Source organism: Coenobita brevimanus, chromosome 79 (genome assembly GCF_032717465.1).
Source record: "Coenobita brevimanus isolate Jiangsu-jjx chromosome 79, ASM3271746v2, whole genome shotgun sequence".
NCBI lineage: Eukaryota > Metazoa > Arthropoda > Malacostraca > Decapoda > Coenobitidae > Coenobita > Coenobita brevimanus.
Window position 1 is genome coordinate 7,520,741 of NC_137032.1, and position 14,063 is coordinate 7,534,803.

Sequence of the window (14,063 nt, forward strand, 5' to 3'; positions counted from 1 at the left end):
AGAATATTTAGTGAGAGTACATCGTCAGAGGGTAAACTAAGCCACCACATGGAGAGCAAGCTCTCTCGCCCTACAAACCCTACTCACTCTCCAATATCAAAAAGGGCTCTCCGACGTCTTCAGGAGGAAGGGACAGCCTACGAGAAAGATGATTTTGGTGATGAGGAGGTGCAAGATGACCCAGGAGATTAGGAAAGTGGCCGTGGACCTGGCGGGCATCAGCGGAAAAAACACTGCAGAGCCATTTCCCCCACACTCTCCCCGCCTGCTTGCCGACATATCTTCCTTGGCTGCTCCCCCACACCCCAGCCTACCACTTCAAGGAGAGAATCTCCTCAACCAGGCCCTTCAGGAGTAGTATTTCCAAGACGGGCACCACGTGGTGATATGCAGTGCTGAGTCATCATCCACTTACTCCCCCACCTTCCCCACCCCACGTGGTCTCGTGCACGAGTGATAGGAAAACGCAGTGCAACTGCCAGATGCTCTGCTCTACCACATGTGGGTAGAGTAGACACATTTGTGTGGAAGGATGGTGCCGACTTTGAGCTGTCTGTGCCGGCATTTGATGAGGAGGATGCAGGTGTTCAGAAGGATGAGGCTCCCCCCAGGCCCTGGACTATTAGCAGTCTGTTCAAAGCCATTTTCACGACTGCAATAATGCAATACCTGGTGGATGAAATCAATTTCCACCAGGCCATGTGCGTGCGTTGGCTGGACATGCCTGCCATCGAGAGCACGCACATGCTTCAATGGATACCTGTTGAGGTGGGGAAGATGTTTGTGTGGCTCACCCTGACCATGCTGATGGCTCACGTAAAAAAAAACATGTGCTCCACGACTATTTGTCGGTGGATGAACTCGTTAGCACACCTGTCTTCAGCAAGTACATGGTCCATGATAGGTACCTGGCAATCCTAGGGTTCCTACACTTCAATCGAAATTACGGGCCTGCACCGAACGACAGGTTATGGAAAATAAGACCAGTCCTTACAGTGCTGAAAGAGTCATTCTCCAAGGTTTTCCATCCATTCCAGAAAGTGGTTATTGACGAGTCGCTGGTGTTATAAAGGGGCAGGCTTGCATTTCTTCAGTATGTGACACCAAAGCGTCACAGATTTGGCCTCAAATTCTTTGTGCTTTGTGACTGTAAAACTGGATATGTGCTGGGTGTAATAGTTTACTCGGCAACAGATGTTGATATACCTAGCGCGGATCCTCATGGATTCTCTGCACCAGTAGTGAAAGTGCTGATGGAAAGGTATTTCAACAGGCACCACATTCTGTATACCGACAATTATTACACAGCTCCGGCGTTGACAAAGTATTTGCTTTACCATGGTACTGGGCTCTGTGGAAGTGTTAGGGCCAACAGAAAGAATTTCCCAGTATTTCTGGCAGATACTGAGAAAGGAGCCCTTCTGACAAAGAAATGTGGGAACATGTTAGCCCTTCTCTGGCATGACAAGAGACAGGTTAACATGTTGTCTACAGTTCATAAGGGTGTGCTGGAGGAATCTGGTAAAACAGACTACAAGACCAGGGAACCCGTGGTGAAGCCAGATGCAGTCAACGATTACAATATCGACATGTAGCTGGTTGATAAATCGGACATGCAAATTGGTGAGGTCGATTACCTACGTAAGTCCTACAGGTGGTGCAAGAAGGCGTTCTTACACCTTCTTAATATCGCCATCCTGAACAGTTTTATATTTTTCAAGGAGCTTGTCGGTGAACCTCTCTCTCTACGAGAGTTTGAGAGAGAGCTGGCACGTGAACTCCTTGATCAATATTCAACTGTTCAGGTGACAGGTGCTAGGCGGGGGACAGTGCCTCCAGCGGACAGGTTCAGCTGTGCTGAGAGTTTCCGTCGGCACAAGATTATGGAGATTGGGAGAACCGCAGCAGGTCGTTTGGTATAAAGACGGTGCCATGTCCGCCACACAACCAAACGCCGTCCTCCAGCATGAAAAGAGACCTCGTACCAATGTGCAGAATGCAAGGTCCCCCTATGCCCCAAATGCTTCTCAGAGTATCACTCCGAGAGTGAGTACTGAGCAGCTGTGTGGAAAAGTGTAAACAGTGTACAGCAATGCACAAGTTTGTGTATTTTCATAAATGTGTGAAAAGTGTGATATTATGAGTGAACTATAGTAAGTGCTAAGATATAAGTCTTTTATAATAAGTTCTACAAGTGCATATAAGTGATTTATAGTAAGTGCAATACAGAAATTAATACTGTGTATTGGATATCTTTAATGTTCGTTCTGTCTTACTAGCCATTGTCTTTTTAATGTTCCGTCGTTTCATATTATACATAGTATCGTGTTCTTATGGGAAATCTCATGTAATTGAGCCAAGCTTTTTATAGGGCTTTTCTTTCACCCATATTCTCAAAGATGACCCTACATCGCAGCCTATTGTAGCACTAGGTTATTATTATTCAATTATAGTACTCCATGACTTTAACCAGAGACAGATTGGCAATCTCTCAACCATCAATGTAACACTATGACAAGAAATCGCCACTACAGTATGGTACCAACCACAAAGAAACGTACTGGGAAGTATGGTGAGCCGTAGTACCGTTTAATGTAATGTCATTAAGGTAAATGAGATGACCAACATAATTATTAGAATTCTAGTAGATGAAATCAATGAAATCCAGCTGTAGGTACGAGCTCATTGCATTTTCCTATAGAAAATATTTCATAAATTGTTATGTCCATCCGCAACCTGATATTGTTATATTCCAAATCATCCTCTGACCCACTGTATCTAATTCAGAAGCAAGAAAATGGCGTTTAGTGAAGGAGGCCTGTTTAATTAAGTATTCAGACCACTGAAAAGCACTTAATTAGTATAACAGCGCAAGATAACGCGCTTGCCTCAGTTTCAAATGCATAAAATACGCTAAATGATGTTTCAGCATGCTGGAAATTGCGATTTCCGCGCCAAAATGGCAACGCTGCTAGTTACACGCTATTGAGTACACGCACCATGGACTCGAACTCAAAAAAGTGGTTTCAGGTTCTTTCATAACACTTCTTAGATAGAGATTTATTTTGCATATTACATATCAATATCCCCTATTATAAATTTATGAAAACTATGTTGATACTAAAACTCTCTAAGTAATGTAAAAGGCAGTGATAATAAACAAAACAAATTACTTTGTAAGCGGTGCTACAACTGGCTACGCACAGCTCAGTGCGACAGGTGAGGCCACCAAATAGTGAAGGAAGCCGCCATTGTACTCTCATCTAATCCATACACATGAAATGAGCATTGAACAACTGAGAAGTCGTTTTTCCATTTTCTCTGAAAACTTGCAAACCGATAACAACCCTGTAGAAGACATGGCACACCAACTGAAATCCGTGGGTGATGCTCTTCAGGGAGGTTAAATGAGGAGGGAGGGGGTGCAAATGTATCAAAGGGTTAATATGATCACTTTAGAAAAGTTGAAAATCGAGTGCAGTTTCTATACCACTTATCGTAGAAGAGCCACTGTAACGTCATTCGATTGCCCTCCAGTTCTCACAGGCTATCACGTTAAATAGTTTTCTCTTTCACTGACCGTCTACTTCTGAGGTTGGGTCAAAAGTTGCGAAGGACCATTACATCTCGGGTGTTCTACACGCTATACTGTCGTATATCAATCTCTTCTGTGTTTTCAGTGTTTATGTGCATATATACGGATTTGTTCCCAACATGCAGTGAGATACTTCGTGACTTTTAAAAGCGCAAACCGAGGTCAAATGAGGTCGTATAAGGTCAAATTACAGAAAACACATTCTCACCGTTAAAAAAAAATAATATTTTATGGATGAAATTTCCTCCTGAGTTCAAGACTGGTGTTTAAATTAGAGGCCGAAGGTCGATGAGTTCCCAGCATCGATATATATATATATATATATATATATATATATATATATATATATATATATATATATATATATATATATATCAGTGAACTATACTCACGGAAGAATGATATAAAAGCAAGAACGAAATACAAATGCAAAATACTTCAAATTTTGATTGCAAAAATACAAATACAATTAAAAGTACGTTGGAAAAATATTTAAGTACATCTCAGTTACATATAGTGTTTATTTATTTTTTTTATGTGAGGAAGAAGGAACCAAAGGCCACGAGCCCGCAATAACTGTTCCTTCCAAGAGAAAAACAAAATACAAGAGAGAGCCAAATTCAAGATCCGATCATTTCGAGATGCCTGGACACACTGCGTTTGAAAGACTGGAGATCATAGGAAGCAGGAAATACAGACAGAGGGAGACAGTTCCAAAGGTAACTTGTTGCATAAATGAAGGACTGGGAGTAACGGGTAACTCTTGCATTAGAGAGTTGGACAGAAAACGGATGAACCTTTGCTGCTAGACGGGTGCTACGCGCCTGTCGTAGAGGTGGAGGAATACATGCAGACAGTTCAGAGGAGCAGTGACCATTGAAGTTGTGACAGGAAAGAGATAAAGACGCAACAGTGCGGAGAAGAGACAGAGGTTGAAGGGAGTCAGTAAGAGGAGGAGAGATAATGAAACGAAAAGCCTTTGACTCCACCCTATTGAGAAGAGCTGTATGTGGGGAAACTCCTCACACATGAGAGTTGTACTCCACACACGGGCGGATAAAACCCATGTATAGAGTCAACAACCGTGCAGGGGTAAAGAAGGAACGGAGTCGGCTTGTGACTCTCAATTCTTGTAGTAGGAGTTAAAGATGAATACAGGGAGTTGATCTTAATTTATTATCTTCAGAGAGAATCTTAAGTTGAGCAGTGTATGTATTACAGAGACTTAATATACTAAGTAAGTCTAGTTGGCCCCCTCTTCTTGTTCACTCTCTCCACTACCTGTCGGTTCTAAGCTAGCCTCCTTCTAAGCTTTGCTTCCTAAATTCTGGTGTAGCAGGAGTGGTGTCACGTGTGTTACACTGTTGTTGGAATGTTCTAGAAACCTGTGTGTGAGTATGTGTGTATGTGTGTGTATGGTCACTAGGCATTGTTCGTATGTTATCTCGCTGACACACTACCTATATCATCCCATGACTTGCTGCTTCCAGTGTATTGTCAACATTTCCTCAATTACACTTGCAAGCTCATTTCCCGTTCCCAGGCTTGCCTGGTGCTCTGTCTATCTATCTATCTATCTATCATGTTTTCTAAAATTAATTGTATTTATAATATGGAGTCCTAACATGCTTAGGACACCTAATCTCTTGGAAGCAGATTTTACAAGAAATATAATATGATCTTTCCAAGACAAGTCCCGAGCAAATGAAACCCCAGGTATATTCAAGGATGATGCACGATTAAGCTGAATATTATTAAACATTAGTGGGTACACCTGTGGAAGATTTTGTCAGGTTGATAGGTGTAAGAACTGAGTCTTTGATGCATTAAAAACAACCAGATTATTTTTAAACCAGTCAGAGATACGAGCCAAGACAGACATTAGGTGTGCCATAGCCTCATCCTTTGTTTGTATGAGTGGATAGGGTTAGATGTACAGCTTAGAAGGTCACTGATGAATAAAAGGAAGAGAGTTGGTGATAGGACAGAGCCCTAGGAACACCACTGTAAATAGGTCTAGGAGAAGAATGATGGCTGTCTACAACCGTGGCTATAGAACAACCAGAAAGGATGCTAGAGATGAAGATACAGCTAGAGGGCAGTTTGGAAATTAAAGATTTATGCAAGACTCGATCGAAAGCCTTTGAGATGTTTTCGCCAAAGTCCCAAAAGGAGGATGACCAAGATTCTGAAAGGTAGGTGAGAAGATCGCCAGTGGAGGGTCCCTAACGACGATCAGAAAGAAGCTTGTGATAGGAAAGATGCTTTAAAATTTTTCTATTAAGAAATGACTTGAAAACTTTTGAGATACAGGATGTTAAAGCTACTGGACGATAGTTAGAGGGTTGGGAATGGTCACCCTTCTTTGGGACTGGCTGATTGAGAGCAAACTTCCAGCAAGAAGGAAAGGTTCAAGTTGATAGACAAAGGCGAACGAGTTTGCCTAGGCAGGGTGTAAGCACAGAACAGTTCTTAAGAACAATAGAAGGGACTCCATCAGGCCCATATGCCTTGTTAGTATTGAGGCCTGTGATGGCAGAATATACATTAGCTGAAGAAATTTTAATGTCAGCCATGAGGAAGTCAGAGGGCGGGAAATGATGGAGGAACAGCATCGGAATCGTCTAAGGTGGAATTGAAGGAGAAAGTCTGAGAGAAGAGATCTGCTTTATCAGTAGAAGAAATAGCTACAGAGCCATCAGAGTAGAAAAGAGGAGGGAAGGATGATGAGGTATAAGTTGTTAGAAAGGTTTCTGGCAAGGTGTCATAAGAAGCGGGAATAATTCGAGTCGGAGAGGTGAGAGCATTAAGTACGGATGAAATTAATTTTAGCAGAGTGAAGAACAGACTTAGCACGAATCCGGGCAGAAACATATAAAAGATGTGATTCAGGGGTGGGTTGGCTCTGGTATCTTTTATAGTCCCGGACAGCATTAGAACAAGCGTGATTAAACCAAGGCTTTCTTGCAATAGTCAAAGGATTTGAGAAAGGAATGTATGCTTCCATGCCTGAGAGCATAACCTTCGTAATGCGCAAGGCACACCCACATGGCTCCCGGCCATGGAATCAACAATCATTCCAGGGAAGATCAAAGAAGTACTGCCTGAGGGCCTCCCAGTCCACAGCTCCAAAGTGCCACAGATGACGTTTCTTTAGAGGTTCCACAGGCCGTACCGGAGTGATAGGACAGGTTATGGTGATAAGGTTGTGATCGGAGGGAAAAGATTAACAGTGTAAGCAGAGGGATTAGTTGTAAGGAAGAGGTCAAGTATGTTGGAGCTCTCTCCAAGGCGGTCAGGGATACGGGTAGGGTGCTGTACAAGCTGCTCTAGGTCATTAAGGATAGAAAGGGTGTAGGCTTGTTCACCAGGTGGATCAGTGAAAGGAGAGGAGAGCCAAAGGTGGTGGTGAACATTGAAATCTCCTAAACTGGAGATTTCAAAGAAAGGAGAAAGGGACAGAATGTGTTCCATTGTAGAAGTAAGATAGACGAAGAATTTTTGATAGCAGAATTAGGGGATAAGGAAACAGCGCAGATATATTTATTCAGAGAGTGACAGGAAAGCCGAAGCCAAAGTGTAGAGAATTCAGAAGAATCGAGTTCAGGAACAGGAGAACAAGATAAGTTATTGTGTATATATACACAACAGCCACCTTAGACTTTGAAATGAGTATAAAATAGGAGGATACAGAAAAGGGTTTGCTGTCAGATGTCTCAGACAGCTGATTCAACACATCACCCTCATTCACCTTTAAACTGTGTTCCAAGCACACTGCAGCACTGTTCTACCTCGAGTACTAAAATGACGGCCACTTACATCAACCATCGCCGCATCTGCGTTTACTTACATCGATGGGTGCCACAGATCCTCCGATACCACTATGAATATGGGCCTAAGGCTCAACAGATCTGGGATACCAACCGGTAACATGAGTTTTGTGAGTTCGTGACTAGCGAGTGAGCGTTTGTACATATGCCCATCATCATAATTTCATCTTGGTGTAAACCTGCAACATGTTTGGTAAGGTATTTGAATAATAATGGAAGAATAACTGAGCTAAAATATTTACTTTCTAACATTTCCTCTCACGTTTTATATCTGGATGTGCATATAGCGAGGTGCTGTAGCATTTATCACATGCACAATGTTCAGTTCTCTGCTCCTGACTTGCCGTGTCAACGAACTGTGTCAATAAAGGCTAGGTTATTGATCGAATGATAAAACTCTGAAATGGGATGATTACCCTTGATGATTTCATCCCCTAAACACAGAAAACCGCTCATGTAAAATTATGGGCATAATATCCGATATTTAATTGTTAAATTCGTGCAAGAAAGCATAGTGTTGCAAAAGGAAATCTTTTAAAATTCGATTTCATAATGAAGCATGTCAGTTGAAGCCTTCGGTACATTCCCTCAGAAATCAGGAATTCCAAGGAATTTCTTTGGTCTCATGGGCAAATATATAGCTAAAAATGAAATTTGTTGAATGTATCTACTACCTTCTGAAAGAATCTCTTCTCTATAGTAGAAAAGTTATTATCCTCTGCAAACCACCGCAGTCGGGTCGTGTTGTGTCGTGTCTGGCAGCTCATTCTAAGCTGAACGTAAACATCACTTCCCTACGCTTGATCGTTTCGCTCGCTCCGCTCGTAACCAGACAAGTTAACTCAGTTTATTTGCAAGTTTCTCGTCCGCTGTGTAAGTTTTATCACTCTAATAGAGTGCCGATACTTATACTGTGTATATATATATATATATATATATATATACTTATACTGTGTATATATATATATATATATATATATATATATATATATATATCATTATCATTATCATTATCATCAGCATCAGCAGCAGTTTGAGTATCCACTGCAGGACCGGCCTATCCCGACCGAAGTCGGGACGATACAGCCAATGTATCTCTTCCAAGTGGCTTAGGCTGTCTGGTAGAGATTGTCTGTAAGATGAGAAGTGCTTGCTAGTGTAATTGCAGTGTTGGAGTTGCTTTGGATGTGTGTGTAGTCGGTGAACCAAGTATATTCGGCCCGCGCAAGCTGACTGGGTGCAAGCATACTTTACAGTAAGCGACACTGGTTCAATCATAGCATCCCTTGTGTCCGCCAATGCAGTACGGGACCGGGTGAACACTTCCAAAGTTATTACCTTGGCGGGGCGCGAACCCTAGTTCACCCGTGTACGAAACGCACACTCTGCCACTGCCATTGTACCACAGAGGCTCCATATATATATATATATATATATATATATATATATATATATATATATATATATATATATATTAGGTGTACACGTGTTGTTAATTATTAATGTAATGTAAGGCGTTTTGATTCAGTTTTCTTTTTCCCCTGCCTCTGCATGTACAACCAGTTAATGGGGATTTTGGAGGGGTTTGAGAAATCTAATATATATATATATATATATATATATATATATATATATATATATATATATATATATATATATATATATATATATATATAATATTCATCATCATCATCCGGACCTCCTTTCCCACCCTAGGGCAGGGTGAGGAGTAGCAATGTCTAGACAACCCAAATTTGCCCAATCCAATGGGCCACGCCTCCATTCACTCATCATTCAAGCCCTCGAAATCCCGGCTCCATCAGATACGCCAAAAACGTTCACCACGTTCTGTAGCTTCACATAATTGTATCCAATAGAGTCAGTCCAGACGCTGCCATGTTAAAAAGGGGTCCTAAAATCCCTGATCATGGACTTCTCACAACATTCATCCAGCCAGCTCCATCTCCTGTCAGTTCCCTAGCCTCACCGACTTCCAAATCTCTCTTCCTCACACATTCATCCACCATATCTCTCCACCTTCTCCTTGGCCTACTTCGCCTCCTCTCTCCTTCGAATTCGCTCAGATATACCTTCTTCACCACTCTATTGTTATCCATTCTCTCCACATGACCATACCATCTGAGTACACTATCTTCGGTTCTGGTGTCCACCGAGTTCCTCACTCCGCATCTTTCACGAATCACATTATTTCGTATCCTATCCACCCTCTGTACTCCACATACATTCCTCAGCAATCCCATCTCCACTGCACTACCCTTGACTTTCATTTTCATGCCACACCATAGTCTCACATCCATGTGTTAAAGTTGGCACTAACACTCCTTTATGTAAGCCTCATGCAGCTGCAACACTGGAGCCTCTGTTTTTTATCAAGGCCTTCGTTGCACCAGTTACTTTTCTTCCTTGTGTCACTCTACTTTCAACTTATTTTGCACATTTTCGTCTTTTTTCTATCACTGTACCCAGGTATTTGAACTATCTCAACAATTCCAGTCTCTCTTCATTCACTGTTACATCGCACTGGGAGTCACCTTCTCTCTCAATAACCATCACTTTACTCTTTTCCACATTTGCTCTCAAGGCACTACGCTTATAGACATCAGCAAAACTATGCACTATATATATATATATATATATATATATATAATACTGCATCATCATATATAATATATATATGATATATATCCATATATATATACCATATATATATATATATATATATATATATATATATAATATATATATATATATATATATCATATAATATATATATATATATATATATATATATATATATATATATATGCCAATCAACCCTATACATATGTATATATATATATATTTTATCATATATATATATATATATATATATATATATATATATATATATATATATATATATATATATATATATATATATATATATATATATATATATATATATATATATATATATATATATATATATATATATATATATAATATCAGTATATATATATATATATATATATTCAAATATATATATATATATATATATATATATATATATATATATATATATATATATATATATATGCAGTTATATATATATATATATATATATATATATATGTATATATATATATATATATATATATATATATATATATATTTGGGTATACATATATATATATATATATATATATATATATATATATATATATATATATATATATATATATATATATATATATATATATATATAGTATCAATATATATCTATAATTCCCCAAACGGGATTAGGCGTACCACTGCAGATATATATATATATATATATATATATATATATATATATATATATATATATATATACAGTACTGCATCATCACATTCAACAAATATGAGATATTCCATCCGCCACCATTCATTACCAATGCCATCCCTCTCTTCATTGCTCGTGTTTTTACTTTTTATTGAACAACCATGGGGACATCATAGAACCTTGTTGCACGTCCACACCGATCATGAACCTTTCACTTAGATGCCAATCAACCCTTACATATGTAATGTAATTTTTTTTTCATGTGTCCGACTCTGGGCATAGGCTTCACAGCCTGCTCCCAAGGACCAGTAGTTCTCCTACAAACCGTACACCTTTACATGTCACCACTTCGGCGCTAACACCCACCGTCCATATTGAGCACATGCGAGGGCTGTCTCATAAAGGACTAGTGTATTGGTATTATCGGGGATATTTTTATATGTCGGCGGGTCTTCTGGCAGATCAGTAAAGTCTGCTTTTATTAAATTCAAATCCTTAAACTGTTCCCCATCCGAGCAGGGATTTGAACCTGGGTCAAGTAGGACTGCAGGCCACCTTTCTACTGACTGAGCTACCGCCTCCCCCATGTATGTATGCAGTTGTGTGTGTGTGTGTGTGTGTGTGTGTGTGTGTGTGTGTGTGTGTGTGTGTGTGCGCGCTCGGGCGTATTTTGGGTGTTTTTCGCTTCCCATTCCTTTTGGAGGTCATATATTTCTTATTATTCTTCAAATTAAAAAAAAAAACAAAGTCAAGAGTATCAATTTTCTTTGAGCTCCGACTCATTATTTACCACTGCAAATTAAATTACGTAAGTTTCACTGAAATCATAAAAACTCTTTATACCTCTGAATAGCCTTCCATTAACTTCAAATAGAGACTTCCCAGAATTTTTCCGCATTCGCCCTATCAGTCTCTATTCCTAGCTCTATGAATGCCATGAGTATCTTATACTCCACACATGGTTTCTCCACTCTGTATTATTACAAAAAATATTCTACACATTCTCTCATACATCTAAAATGAAACTGTTCATCATCCAACACACATTCGAATTACTAGCGAGCTAGTGCAGTGTGTAAAACGATGTTTACTCACTCAGCTGAGAAATGAGTAGCCCAACACGGCCTGTCACGACAGGGCCCGATCGCGATAGTTTTCAGCGGCTAATAACTTTTCTGCTATGAAACAGAGAAGAGATTCTTTCAGCCGGTGGTAGACACATTCAATAAATGTTGCTTTTAGCTACACATTTACTTATGCGACCAAAATAGCTCCTTGGAATCCCAGATTTCCAAAGCAATGTACCGAAGGCTTCAGTTGAGATGCTCCAATATAAAACAGAATTTAAAAAGATTTCCTGTTGTAACACTGAGTTTTTTTTGCATGAATTCTAACAATTCAATATCGGATATTACGCTCCCAGTTTTACATGAACGGTTTTTATATATTTAGGGGGTGAAATCAGCAAGGGTAATCGCCCCATTTCTGGGTTTCAACATTCGATCAATAGCCAAGCGTTTACTGACGCAGTTCGTTGACACGGCAAGTCGTAGCACAAAACTGAACACTGAGCATGTGATAAATACTACGGCGCCTCACTATATGCGCATCCACATATAAAACATGAGAGAGAAAATGCAATAAAGTAAATATTTTAGCTCAGTTATTCTTCTGTCATTGTTCAGCTACCTTACCAGAGAGGTTGAAAGTTTAAGATGGTAAGCGTATGTACAAATGCTCGCTCGCTCGTCACACGCTCACAAAGCGCACTTTACTGGTATATTCCTTCCCTTGTCATGGAATACTCTCCGATATACTCCAGCAGTACCCAGCAGTCTCATCCCACAATTATTTTTGTGCTCAATTCAGTCGCAAAATCACAAGCACAGTCTTCTTCCACTCGACATATCTAAGATTTCCGACATATTTTCAACAGATATTTCATTTTACTTTCTCTATCCATTTAATTATCTTTGCTTTTACTGCATCAACATATGGTTCCACCCAATTCTTCAACCTCTCCACAACATTCATTTCGCTCACTGTTACATTTTCAGGCAGCACGTTCTTTTTCTACAAACTGCCAAATCCATTACTGTACAGTACATGTGTCATTTCTGCCGTCATCAGTCACATCCATCAGTCATTCAAAATATTCATTCAGTCTGTTCATTGCTTTTTCATTAAATGTATTTTTGAACTCTGACAACTCAAATTTTCACCCTTTTTGCCACCTACATTCCTGCATTTTTGCACCTCCTTTATACAGTAGAGTCTCTCTTTATTTTTTTGTTATGAGCATTTTACATTGTTTTTCTCTTGAATATCATAACTGTCCTCGGTTCAGCATTTTTATTATTATTATTACTACCGATCTCGTCACTTTTATTACTCGCAGTATTTTATTTCCTTTGGTTTCCATCCCTTTCATGCATCCACCCAAGCCACTTCTTTCCTCTTACACTGCCCTTCCATTTTCGCATTCCATCAGACTGTACCTTTCTTCCTAGGAACCACCTTTGCAACACATACACAGCCCTGCCATTCCTAACTTAGCATTCCCTGTATGTATTCCACAGGATTCTAGAAATAATTTGTTCCCAGTTTATAGACTGTATTTCATTACATTAATCTCATATTCACTTCACACTGCATTGTTTTTTTAGCTTCTTCTCTCCAAGTCTTTCACCCTTGCGCTTTATTAATCAAGCTTTATTCAGTTCTGTTTTGCATACCACTGTCGATAGGATCAGATAACATCCGCATCATTCTCTCATCGCCTTCGTGGCAACATTCCAAATCATCTTTTTTCTTCTATATGCACATAATTAATTAGGCTTCTTTCAGCAGCCTCTCCTGTCCCCCTATTCCAAGGAAAGAATACTTGTACTTCTTTATATTTAACACACGAATTACTAACTCATTACCTTCTCTGACATCTCACTTAGTCACTGTTCGTAACAGCTTTCCTCTGACAATGAAAAATAGCCCATCACATCATTCATAAGTCTGGTGTCAACTCTTCCATTCAGACCTCTCATCAAAAGCACTTCATCATTCTTGGGCATTTATGTCCTATCACAGAATCTAGTTTCTATCAAGGCATGTCCTCTTGCTCACAGCTATAGATACAAGATAGAGGTATACATAGACAGTAATCAGGGCAGCTTTCACTATGTCAGAGTTAAACTACAAATATACTGCTATGTTAATTATTGAAAAGTATGTTTATCTTAGTACCTGGTGACACTGAAGATGCAGTCCCAATGTCTTTAGTCAAAAATATGTGCTACAAAGAACGTTTCAAGTACAGTAC

At 39.5% G+C, this 14,063-nt stretch overlaps 1 protein-coding gene across 1 annotated transcript in view; it reads right to left on the reverse strand.

The window, feature by feature from the left end:
- Positions 1-14,063, reverse strand: part of LOC145408996 (putative neural-cadherin 2) — a 364,003-nt gene that overhangs the window by 83,216 nt on the left and 266,724 nt on the right. The gene's annotated exons all lie outside the window — the stretch shown is intronic.